This window comes from Hyaena hyaena, unplaced genomic scaffold (assembly GCF_003009895.1).
Source record: "Hyaena hyaena isolate Hyena2069 unplaced genomic scaffold, ASM300989v1 scaffold_165, whole genome shotgun sequence".
Lineage (NCBI taxonomy): Eukaryota > Metazoa > Chordata > Mammalia > Carnivora > Hyaenidae > Hyaena > Hyaena hyaena.
Genome location: NW_024080797.1, coordinates 350,517 through 363,655, shown reverse-complemented (window position 1 = coordinate 363,655; position 13,139 = coordinate 350,517). Strand labels below are relative to the sequence as shown.

Genomic DNA, 13,139 nt, shown 5'->3' with positions numbered 1-13,139 from the left:
AACAAACAACCAATCTAAAAATGGGCAGTGGAGAGGTGCATGGGTGGCTCAGTCGGTTGAGCCTCCTGACTCTTGATTTCGGCTCAGCTCATGGGTTCGAGCTCCATGTCCGGCTCTGTGACAGCAGTGCAGAGCCTACTTAAGATTCTCCCTCTCTCTCTGCCCCTCTCCTTCTCACAATCTCTGTCTCTCTCAAAATAAATAAACTTAAAAAAAAAAAGAAAAAGGGCAGTGGATCTGAATAGACATTTTTCCAAAGAAGATATCCAGATGGCCAGCGGATGCATGAAGACACTCAACATGACTCATCATCAGGGAAATGCAAATCTAAACCACAGAGATACCACTTCACACCAGTCAGAATGGCTAATATCAAAAAGACAAGAAATAGGGGCCCCTGGGCGGCTCAGTCGGTTAAGCATCCGACTTCGGCTTAGGTCATGATCTCACGGTTTGTGAGCTCAAGCCCCGAGTCAGGCTCCCCACTGTCATCACAGGGCCCACTTCGGATCCTCTGTCTTCCTCTCTCTCTGCCCCTCCCATTCCCTTGCTCACGTGTGCACTCTCTCTCTCTCTCTCAAAAATAAAATATTTTTTTAAAGACAAGAAATAACAAGTATTGGTAAGGAAAGGGAACATTCGTGCGCTGTTGGTGGGAATGTAATTGTTGCAGCATTATTTACAACAGGCGAGATACGTAAGCCACCCAAATGTCCATCAATAGATAAATGGATAAAGAAGACGTGGTGTCTACACACAGTGGAATATTACTCTGCCACAGGAAAGAATCTTGCCACGTGTGACAAGGATGAACCTAAAGTGCATCATGCTAAGTGAGCTATGTCAGACAAAGAAAGCCAAAGAGCATTTAAGTTCACTTATCTGTGGAATCTAAAAGCAAAACAAATCAACAAACCAGAAGCGGAGTCAAAAAAACAGAGCATAATTTAAAAAAAGAAAAGAAAGTAGGTACAATATGATCAGCCCCATCCTACAAACAAGAAAACGTATGGCCAGAGTCGTTAAGTAATGGGCCTAAGCTCACACAGCTTCCAACCTGTGGGGTTCCGATTTGGATTCAGGCAGTCTGCTAGCAGAGCCAAAAACGAAATTTTTTTTAACCTACTGTACTGCCTATCAACGGAGATCACGTCATGTACTATAAAAAAACACATTTCACGATTTAAAACAAAAAGAAACTTTTTAAATATAAGGCTGAATTAACAGCTCACAGGCGGCTAGGTCATGGCCTTTCACCATAGTCCTATCCGGCAGCCCAGTGTGAAGTCAGCCAGCAGAGGAAGGGAGGGGACAATTCCGGGTGACAAATCATTTCACCTCCTTTGAAAAACCTGCTCTGTGACCAGAGTCATCCCCCGGAAATACTGACAGGAGGGTGTCCTGCTGTGCGTGGAGGAGGGAGACTTCCCAGCCATCAGGAACCCACAGGCAGCTCTGGCTGGGGCCGTCTGGATCACTGAGGCGGACGGGAAACGGGCCAGGGCCAGGTGACAGGATGTGCAAGGCGTCCCTCCCTCAGGTCCTCGTCACCTGAGCAAGCAGAGCAGCCCGTGGTGTGCTGCGAGGGGGGAAGGCAGCAGGGCGTCCCCACCTGAATGACCTGCTCTGGTGGGGGTGGGGCCCAGGCCCCACAGCACTGACAAGGGGCCCCCTTCCTCAGCCTCCTGTTGGGCATGAACCCCAACTTGTCCCCAAGGCAGAATTTACCTGGGTCAATCACATTCCTTACCTTTTGGGCCCCTTTCTGAGCTGGGAAGGGCTCTGGCTCCCGTGACAGAGGCTGGGGCAGCGCGTGAGGAGGGAGCCCTGCTCCCAGGGGAGAAGAGGAACGGGGTGTGCAGCCCCGGAGGAGGAAATCCGAGAGAGTCCCAGTCAGTCTCCATGCCCAACTCAGAGTCCAAGACAGGCCTTGATTTCATGACCAGTTTAAAAAGCAGGGACACCGAGGGCGCCTGGGTGGCTTAGTCGGTTAAGCGGCCGACTTTCGCTTAGGTCATGATCTCGTGGTTCGTGGGTTCGAGCCCCGCGTCGGGCTCTGTGCTGACTGCCGGCTCAGAGCCTGGAGCCTGTTTCCAATTCTGTGTCTCCCTCTCTCTCTGACCCTCCCCTACTCACGCTGTCTCTTTCTCTCCTAGAAATAAATAAAACATTAAAAAAAATTAAAAATTTAAAATTAAAAAAAAAAAAAAGCAGGGACACCGGGGTGGCTCCGTCTGTTAAGCGTCTGACGTTGGCTCAGGTCGTGATCTCACAGTTTGTGGGCTCAACCCCCACATAGCACAGGCTGACAGCACAGAGCCGGCTTCAGATCCTGCGTCTCCCTCTGTCTCTGCCCCTTCCCCACTTGCGCGCGCGCCCTCTCTCTCTCTCAAAAATAAACATTAAAACAAAACAAACAAACAAACAAAAAACCGACCAATCCACATCTTCTTGCTTCACTTCTCTAAGCACAGAGCCTTCGGCATATACTGCTCACCTACCCACCCCTTCTTCCTACCTCTAACTACTCCATAACTGTTTCTGTCCAGAGGCGTCTGGGATCCTCAAAAATGGACACAAGCACATATTAACGGACGTGTATGCATATTACACGATTTGTTAGAGCCGCCATTAACCACACAGCACAGCTTGGGCGGCTCACACAACGCAAATGTATTTTCTCTGGGGGCTGGAAGCCCAAGATCAAGGGCAGGCAGTGTTGGCTTCTCCCTCCCTGACTCGCAGATGGCTGCAGCTCATTGTGGCCTCGCCTGGTCTTCCCTCCACATGCGTCTATGTTAGTCAGTTTGGGTGCCGTAACAAAGGATCATAAAGCAGGTGGCTTGCAAATACCGGATGTATATTGCTCCCGTTTCTGGAGGCTGAGGTCCCAGGTCAAGACAGTAACAGACCCAGTGACTGGTGAGGACCCACCTCCTGGTTCTCCGTGTCCTCACACGGTGGAAGGGCGAGAGAGTAGTGCCGTCTCTCTTATAAGGGCACCAATCCCGCATTTTGGAGGATACTCACTGGGATGAGCGCTGGGTATTATACGGAGGGGATAAATCACTGGATTCTACTCCTGAAATTATTATGTAAATATGCTAAGCAACTTGGATGTAGATTTAAAAAAAAAGAGTGAATGGCAATCCTATTAGTATAATGAGATTATGGTTTTCTCCATTTTCTATGTTTTGTTACTGACTATATCCTTTTTACAATAAATATGTCAAATTTGTAAAAAAAAAAAAAAAGAGAGAGAGGCTCTTAAAGATAGAGGACAAACTGAGGGTTGATGGAGGGAGGTGGGGGGGGATGGGCTAGATGGGGGATGGGTATTAGAAGGGCACTGGGTGTTGTTGTAGGCAAGCAATGAATCACTGAATTCTACTCCTGAGACCAATATTGCATGATATGTTAACTAAGTAGAATTTAAATAGAAAGGTGAATCTAAATAAATAAATAAATAAATAAGGGCACCAATCCCATTCACAAGGGCACCTGATCGAATCACCTCCCAAAGGCCCCACCTCCTAGCAGCAACACCTTGGGGGTCAGAATGTAAGACTTTTGGGGAACACAAACACTTGATCCACAGCAGCATCTGTGTCCTAATCTCTTATTTTATTTTTATTTTATTTCTATTTATTTATTTTTTGAGAGAGAGAAATGGAGGGGCAGAGGGAGAGAGAGTTCCAATCAGGCTCCATTGCCCAACTCAGAGTCCAAGACAGGCCTTGATCTCATGACCGTGAGATCTTGACGTGAGCCGAAATCAAGGGTAGACGCTTAACTGACTGAGCCACCCAGATGCCCTCTCATCTCTTCTTATAAGGACATCAATTCCACCCATATCTCAGGACTTTATCTAAATCTCCTCTTGAAGGCCCTATCTCCAAAGGCAATCGCCTTCTCAGGGACTCGGGGTTGGGACATGAACATACAAACCTGGAGGTGCGGGAAGCAATCCAGCCCATGACAGTATGTAACGGTTCGGAGGTTCTGTTGCACACAACGTTAGCACAAGTCCGATCAATAATGCTTTGTTTCACTTCTTGGAAATAGCTCAATTTTTAGTAAGGGAGGTAGAGAATCCACATCGCTTTGTCTTCTTCATTTCTATTCTCGCGGCTTGTAAATGAACGGGACCTACAGTAGTTCAAATCCGTATTTGTTAACTACGGTTTTCTCCTAAATTTGTTTTAACATTTTGGCTCTATGATCCCTCCCCGAAGCAAGGCGGATAGCAAAAAACAACCCCGCACGTCACCATCATCTGTAGCAATGAGCAAGATGTCGAGCAACAGCACCCAGCCTCCGTGGACATTGTTGACCGCCATCGTGCAGAATCCCACCGCACAGTAAAGGCCAGTGGTAACATGGGATGCATTCCCTCATTGCTGTTGCTCTTTTCATCAGGATTTCACGTTGTTGAAAGCATCCTTTATACTGAAATCAGAGTCTTGCTTTTTCCTGTTACATTTTATTATACACTTTTCCTAACATCATTAAAAAAGATCCATTGACAGGTGGAATGGTTGCATAACAGTGCATCCATGGCGTTTCAGGCCACAATTCAATCAGTCATGGCCAATTGTTAGACATTTACGTTGTTTCCAAGTTTTTTCTTCTTTTTAAAAAAATTTTTTTAATGTTTTATTTATTTCTGAGAGAGACAGCGTGAGCAGGGGAGGGTCAGAGAGAGAGGGAGATACAGAATCAGAAGCAGGCTCCAGGCTCTGAGCTGTCAGCACAGAGCCCAACATGGGGCTCCAACCCACGAACCGTGAGATCATGACCTGAGCTGAAGTCAGATGCTTAACCGACTGAGCCACCCAGGCACCCCTCCAAGTTTTTTCTCCTTAAAGTTTGTTTATTTTGAGAGAGACAGAGAGAAAGAGCATGTGTGCATGAGGGAGAGAGAGGGAGAGAGAGAGAATTCCGAGCAAGCTCCACACTGTCAGCACAGAGCCCAATGCGAGGCTCGAACTCACGAACCATGAGATCATGATCGGAGCTGAGACCAAGAGCCGGATGCTTATCTGACTGAGACCTTCAGGCCCCCCAGGATGTTTTCAGTTTTTAACAAATACAAATACTGCTGACGATCATCTTTGGCACACCCCCGCGCCTGCATTCTGATTATTTCTTCCGGCTACATTCCTATAAATAAAATTACTGCATCCAACATGCACACATTTGTCCCTAAGGCTTTTGGAAAACAGATAAACAGCTGTCTTCCCAAGTCTGTGACTTCGTGGGTCAGGCCCTCCCTTGATGCTAATCAAACATTCGGTCCTACGTTCTTACCAGGAAATCTTCACCCTCTGCCCACCTCTCCACCCGAGCGCAATTCGGGCCTCCCGTAATTACAGGGTGCTGTGACAGGTATGGGGCATAAGAAGGCAAAGCAGTTGGTAGGAGGGGAAGGGTGAGGAGGGCACAGAAACACTGGCGCCCGTGAAGCACTGCCCCCCGCCCAGGGCTCAAAGGGTTTCAGACATACGATCACAGGTCTGTTATTTTGCTTTCAGATCCAAACAGAAACCACACTCATTGGTGTGTATTTGTGCATTCACCGTGTTCCTGTTTTCTTGATAGTCCCTAACATGGCTTTTATATTTGGGACTTCTGATTCATGCAGAAGACAAAAAGCCCCAAATTGAGTTTATTTATCTCTCACCCTTATGACGCATGGGACGAAAAGAGGAAGGACAGTCCCATTCTGAGAGCAGAGAAGCCAAGTGACCCAGCACAGGACGCCCCAGCCAGAGTGGGGATTCCGGGCAGAAGCCCCGAGTGATAGCAACACACCAGGCAGGTTGCTTCCTTTCAACGTTCCCTGCTTTCACCTTTTTGCATGAACACATTCACAATTCTGACCTTGTAGACACTACTTCTGAAAAGAATTGTAACAGAATAATGGCTCCCCCAAAGACAGTCACATCCTATTGGCAAAACCTGTGAGTAAATTACCTCATGGGGCAGGGTGCCTGGGTGGCTCAGTGGGTTGAGCGACTGACTTCGGCTCAGATCATGATCTCACAGTTCATGGGTTCGAGCCCCGCATCGGGCTCTGTGCTGACAGCTCAGGGCCTGGAGCCTGGAGCCTGCTTCAGATTCTGTGTCTCTCTCTCTCTCTGCCCCTCCCCCGTCTGCTCTCTCTTGTGCATGCTCTCTCTCTCTCTCTCTCTCTCTCAAAAAAATGAGTAAAGATTTTTTTTAAAAAAAGATATTTTTAAAATATTACCTCATGTGACAAAAGGGATAGACTTTGCAAACATGATTGAATTACCGGTCTGGAGATGGGGAGATTACCCTGGAATATTAGGTAGACTCACAAGGGTCCTTACAAGAGGGAGTTAACACTTCAGCGCATCAAAGGATGCCATCAAAAGAGTGAAAAGACAACTCAAGAATGGGAGAAAATATCTGCAAATCATGTCTGATAAGGAATTAATACCCAGAATATGTAAAGAACACTTACAACTCAACAACAAAAAGACAACTCAATTAGTACACGGGCAAAGGACGTGAATGGACATTTCTCCAAAGAAGATATGCAGACACCGAACAAGCACGGGAAAGGATGCTCAATGTCACTCGTCATTAGGGAAACACAGCCACAATGAGATATCACTTCACGCCCACTAGGACACCTGTGATCAACAGGACAGAACCACATGGTAGCAAGCATGTGGAGTAGTTGGGACCCAGATACACTGCTGGTGGGGACGTAAAATGATGTAGCTACCAAGGAAAACATTTAGCAGCTGCTCAAAACTCTATACACAGTGGGGTGCCTGGGTGGCTCAGTCGGTTAAGTGGTTAAGTGTCTGACCCTTGATTTTGGCTCAGGTCATGATCTCTCAGTTCATGAGTTCGATCCCCACATCAGGCTCTGCACCATCAGTGCAGATTCTCTCTTCCTCTCTCTCTGCCCCTCCCTGGCTCATGCTCTTTCTCTCTTAAAATACATAGATAAGTATTTTTTTTTAATACCTGAACTTAGAGGCTCCTGGCTGGCTCAGTCTGTAGAGCATGTGACTTTTGATCTCAGCATCCTGAGTTCAAGCCCCACATTGAGTATGGAATGTGGAGCCTACTTAAAAAAAAATCTAAACATAGAATTTTCACATAAGCCCAGAATTCTACTTCTAGGTACATATACAAATATATATATTTTTTGGGTACCCAAAATAATGTGAAACAAAAACAGGAACTTCAACAGACACTTCTACTCCAGTATTCATAGCAGCATGATTCACAACAGCCAAAAATTGGAAACAACCCAAGCGTCCATCAGTAGATGAACAGATAAACAAACGTGGTGTGTGTGTATATATGGAATATATACACGTGGGTGGAATATTACTCACCCATAAAAGGACTTGGATACAGCTGGGATGAACCTTGAAGGCCTACCCCATGAGTCCATGTATGTGAACTACATAGAATGGTCAACGCATAGAGGCAGCATGTGGACCTGCAGTCACCATCAGGTGGGGGAGGAGGGAATGGGGGTAACTACTCAGAACGTGCAGAGTTTCCACTTGGGGAATGAAGGGCTTTGGAATGAGTGCTGACAGTGCACTACCTTGGGAATGTAACTCATGCCACTGAATGGTACACTTTAAAAAATAGCGACATGATATAGTTTATATTATGTACATATTAAATGACAGCGTATAGGGCACCTGGGTGGTTCGGCTCAGGTCATGATCTCACGGTTCGTGGGTTTGAGCCCCGTGTCGGGCTCTGTGCTGACAGCCAGCTCAGAGCCTGGAGCCTCCTTCAGATTCTGTGTCTCCCTCTCTCTCTGACTCTCCCCTGCCCACGCTGTCTCTCTCTCTCAGAAAGAAATAAAACATTAAAATAATAATAATCTATAAGGTGGGGAGATAATGTACTGAAGAGGATCCTGAGAGATGCAAAAAAAAAAAAAGAAAAGAAAAGAAAAAAAACCCAGCATGTCTGGGGGCATCTCGGTGGTTCAGTCAGTTAAGTGTCTGACTTCAGCTCAGGTCATGATCTCACGGTTGGTGGGTTTGAGCCCCATGTTGGGCTCTGTGCTAAACAGCTCAGAGCCTGGAGCCTGCTTCAGATTCTGTGTCTCCCTCTCTCTCTGCCCCTCCTCCACTTGCGCTCTGTCTCTGTGTCTCAAAAATAAATGTAAAATAAAATTAAAAATTACAAAAACAGCATATCCAGAGGATGTCTACATCTGCACAAGTGACACGTAGTGATCTAACAGCATGAACTTCCGAGCACCTACGGAACTTTGCTGTCTGGCCCCGGCATCCCTCTCCGACACCTGGTCTGATGATGTTTCTCTTAAAACACCGGCCTATAGCTGGTTTCAATTCCTCATTTTCTCTATGCCGCATTCTGAAGCGGCCTCTTATCCATTTATCGCCTTTCCATGACTTTGCTCTCTGAACTCTCTAACTTAGTCAAGTTACAGACAGGTGCGGCAGGCTCCGAGCCAGGGGCTGCGGACGACCTTCCCGTGGTGGCCCTGGGCGGGCACCAGGGCTCTGCTGCTGGGGTCTGTCAACGATTATCCTCGCTGAGACCGAGCCTGGGGACTGGGCCACAGGGGCCCATGGCGGAGGCTGTGGAGTCTGATGAGCCCAGAGGTGCCTCTTTTTTATCGTAGCGATGGACACATAAAACAGAGGAGAAGTGGAAACCAGGCGGGACCCAACTGCCCGAGGCATTATTTACCGCTTTGCCGAATCCCATCTTCCCAAGAGCCACCTGATGGCCTTGGGTTTCTAACACTCTGCTTACAGGCTAAGGTAAATAAAGACGTGGTAGATACACCTGCCCTTATGATCTTCCTGTTCTCCCCATGAAATTCTCTCGGCAGACACAGTGGATCGGGAAACGACAAACCAAAGAGAACTTTGTCAACAACAACAACTAGGTAGGGACGCCTGGGAGGCTCCATCAGTTAAGCGCCTGACCCTTAGTTTTGGCTCAGGTCATGGTTTCACCATTCATGGGAGGGATCCCCACATCAGGCTCTGTGCTAACAGCGAAGAGCCTGCTTGGGATTCTCTCTCTCAACCAAAATAAATACATTTTTTAAAAATCTTAAAAAACAGGGGCGCCTGGGTGGCTCAGTCGGTTGAGCATCTGACTTCGGCTCGGGTCATGATCTCACGGTTCGTGGGTTCGAGCCCCGAGTCAGGCTCTGTGCTGACAGCCAGCTCAGAGCCTGGAGCCTGTCTTCGAATTCTGTGACTCCCTCTCTCTCTGACCCTCCCCTTATCACACTGTCTCTATCTCTCTCTCAAAAATAAATAAAACATTAAAAAATTTTTTTAAAAATCTTAAAAAACAAACTAGGCAGAAAGTGAAAAGAACTCTAAAACCTACAAACGTGATAAGACACTTCTCCAGATCACTTTTATTTTTTTTCTAATGACTGGCGTGCATGTGTACGGCAAATATTTCAGAAAATAGAGAAAAATACAAAGAAAAAAACAAATTATCTGTAAAGCTGCCATTGTGAGATAACCACTATCCTTTCTCCAGCGTCCTCTGTACTCTTACCTTGCCTTATATTTGTGCACAGTCCTGTTTTATCATAATAATAATATATCATGATTAATATTAATAGTATTATAACAAATATTGTTATTGTTATTGTTATTACTACCACTACTTATTGTCTGACGACTTCAATAGAATGTAAAGGCCCTGAAAACAGGGAATCTGTCTCCCTGAGGTAGAGTTGAGCAAGTTGGACACAATGGAGGGTCAAGGGTGTGAGGGTGCTAAGGAGCAAGGGCAAAATTAAGGTGCTTGAGTGGGCGGTTAGCCGACTCTCCAGCTCACCCCATTCCTCACCCTCAGGCTTGCCTTGCCTCAAAATTTTGACAGCTTCTGAAATGACCTATTCCAACATGCCTTCGCTTTACACCAACATTTTCCTGACCGTCCATCCAAGCTGTCACCTTTCTTCTCAGGAAGAAGCGTCCTACTTCCTTCCCATGGCTCCTCCTTCCGTGAGCTCGTGCTTTTAATGGCGCCCCTCCCAGCCTCCTCGGGGTTCCGCTCCACCAGTCATCTCTTCTCTGCTCAGAGCTCCAGTCTTTCCAGATTCATTAATTCCTTCCCCTCTTTTTACGACTGACCCCAAACTACCCAACCCCCAAAACAACCCTCCTTCCCACTCCCCACTCCCCAGACTGTCTCTCTCACTGTCTCGTCACACCAATCTGCTCGATGAGTGGTTAGCACTTGTTGTCTCCATTTCCTACGCACCCACTCCTTCCTTCATCTAGTTCTCACCTCCACCTCAAGACAACCAATGGCCTTTGAGTTGCTCTGTTTGAAAGTCTTCACTCAGCTCACCCTTCTCCACCCCTGTGGCCTCTTACACAGTCAACTGCCATTGTCAATGGTACAACTACCAGCAAGTGCCGTCTCCCTGACACTCCTTCCTCACCTCTCTGTCCCCCTCCATACACCCTACACGCCGATGACAAATTAACTGTTCTAAAGCACAACTGTGTTATGTCAGATTAATTTAATTTCTTTCCATAGCTACCCCAGTAAATTAGAAAAAAGTGTTAAACCTACGGGGTCAGGGCTTTAACAAGACATTAAATAAGTGTCTCATCATCCTTGGAGAGAAGGTTGAGAAGTGTGGGCTAAAACAGAACGCAAAAACTTTTCAGCAGAAGACCTTTCCTAGATGCGGACAAGGCCAGTCCAGAGTGAGAGCTCGATGGCCTGACCCACCACCAACTGTGGTAAAGTGGGCGTCACACCGCCATTGTCAGAAGCTTCCGTGTTCGAACGCAGCAAGTGCTAAGGAATGTCCTGCACACTAACCACAACTTGTCACCTCATCGCCCTTGTTCCTTCTAAACAAATGTAGCTTGTTGCACTGATGGCCATGGTGAGGCATCGTGGAGCCATACTGCTGAATTATCACATACTCAGACCCAAACCCAAGCTGGGAGGAGCTTCTGGTATGCAGTACCCACGAAGGTCTCCAGCACCCAGCCTGCCTCGTCAGCTCATGTTCTCCTAACTGTCTTTCCTGCACAGCATCTCATCCTCTGCTGGACAGTCCCCTCTCAGAACCCTTCTGTCCTTCTTCCAGGGTGCAATCACGGGACACGGGCTTGCTTCAGACCAGATCAGTGTGCTGACTTTATCATTCGAACAGCATGAGCACAGGGAAGGGCCCGACTTCCAGGGGGAAGGGCGCCTACACCACGTAGTGTCCATTACTCCATCTCCTCCATTCATTCGGCCCAATGGTGTTACCCACGTGACACATTCTGTTTCTATTAACCAACCCCCAAATTCACCTTCTCCAGAGCAGTATATTTCTCCTGCTCGGTATCATCCAACAGGCTCATTAAGGACTTTGAGTGTAGGTAAAACTAATCTATCCTGGCAAAGGGCATCCATTAAAATGTAAATGAGCAAGGAGAAGAACTCTATGACTGATTTTAAAGTTATAAAATCTGACCTCGGCTCATCCTTGGTGGGAATGATCACTGGGGACAGCAAGTTTTAACCCCTCTTAATCACTTCGAACTTATGAAAAAACCAGACTTATGGACAGCTGGTTTGTAAGTAGAAGCATATCAGTATGATTCAGTGGATTAGTAACTGGTTGAGCAACTTTACTTAGAGATACCAGTTAGTAGACCCATGTCATCTCAAACAGGGTCTTTACTGTTTGATTAGTTTCCATTTCTGCCCCGTTCATGCCTCTCCGGTTGTGAAGAGCTGAGAAAATCGGTGTTAAAGATTTTTCTAAATGTTTATTTATTTAAAAAATTTTAATGTTTATTTATTTTTGAGAGAGAGACAGAGCATGAGCAGGGAAGGGGCAGAGAGAGAGGGAGACACAGAATCCAAAGCAGGCTCCCGGCTCTGAGCTGTGAGCACAGAGCCCGATGTGGGGCTTAAACTCACAAAGTGTGAGATCATAACCTGAGCCGAAGTCGGACGCTCAACCAACTGAGCCACCCAGGAGCCCCAAAAATGTTTACTTATTTATTTTTTTTGAGAGAGCGAGATTGAGAGAGACAGAGAGAGAGGGAGAGAGAGAATCCCAAGCAGGCTCCGTGCTCAGCATGGGGCTTGACACGGGCCTCGATCCCACAGCCATGAGATCATGACAAGCCAAAATCAAGAGTCAGATGCTCCACTGACTGAGCCACCCAGGCACCCCTAAAGATTATTTTAAGCAACAATCAGGGTTCTTATACAAATATAAAACAAACCTGTGTCCTTCAATTAACTATTCATTAATCAGGGATAGAAGCAGTAAGATGTTACAAAATATTACTGGTTCAAGCAGTATCCAAAGAATAGACACATACAGAAGCAATTAGAAATACTGAAATAAATTTGCTAACAGATGTCAGACCAGCAGCCTCTTTCTCAGGGTGGAAATCAATCGCACGTCACCAGACAAAATTCATTTCCATCTCGGTGGACAAGATCTGCATTGGGATGGGCTTTCTACAATTTACAGCTGCAAAATAGTTCAGTCGTAAACAGTGAGAGGCAGAGACCTCTGTAAAAGCAGGTAACCCAGACAAATCTGCTGGATGACACCCAACGATCCCTCTAGAGAAACTCAGTGATCGTTTTGCCCATTTCAAGGCCTTTCACAATCGTTCCCAATAATAAGAGAAAACGTAATCATCATAAAGCAATCTGAGGTTTTGTGGGGAGCCCAAGTCAACAGAGAGGGATGCAGCTTAGCAGCCGCGAGTGGCAATTTACATCAGTATTATATCCCAGGGGCACCTGGGTGGCCCAGTGGGTTGAGCATCTGACTTCGGCTCAGGTTTGTGACTTTGAGCCCCATGTCGGGCTCTGTGCTGACATCTCGGAGCCTGGAGCCTGCTTCAGATTCTTTATCTCCCTCTCTCCCTGCCCCTCCCCTGCTCATGGTCTGTCTTTCTCTGTCTCTCAAAACTAAACAAACCTTATGGGGCACCTGGGTGGCTCAGTCGGTTAAGCATCCAACTTTGGATCAGTTCGTGATCTCGTGGTTCATGTGTTCGAACCCCGTGTCAGGCTCTGTGCTGACAGCTCAGAGCCTGGAGCCTGCTTCAAATTCTGTCTCTGTCTCTCTCTGCCCCTACCCTGTT

At 46.9% G+C, this 13,139-nt stretch overlaps 1 long non-coding RNA gene across 3 annotated transcripts in view; it reads right to left on the bottom strand.

The window, feature by feature from the left end:
* The window catches only part of LOC120236915, a 56,351-nt gene that overhangs the window by 21,214 nt on the left and 21,998 nt on the right, over positions 1-13,139 (bottom strand). For 2 of the 3 annotated variants that reach the window (XR_005529805.1, XR_005529803.1), the window contains exon 2: positions 3,949-4,149. The exons of the other annotated variant lie outside the window; for it this stretch is intronic. This is a non-coding gene — a long non-coding RNA (uncharacterized LOC120236915). The remainder of the gene's footprint in view (positions 1-3,948; positions 4,150-13,139) is intronic. 3 annotated transcript variants of the gene reach the window in all.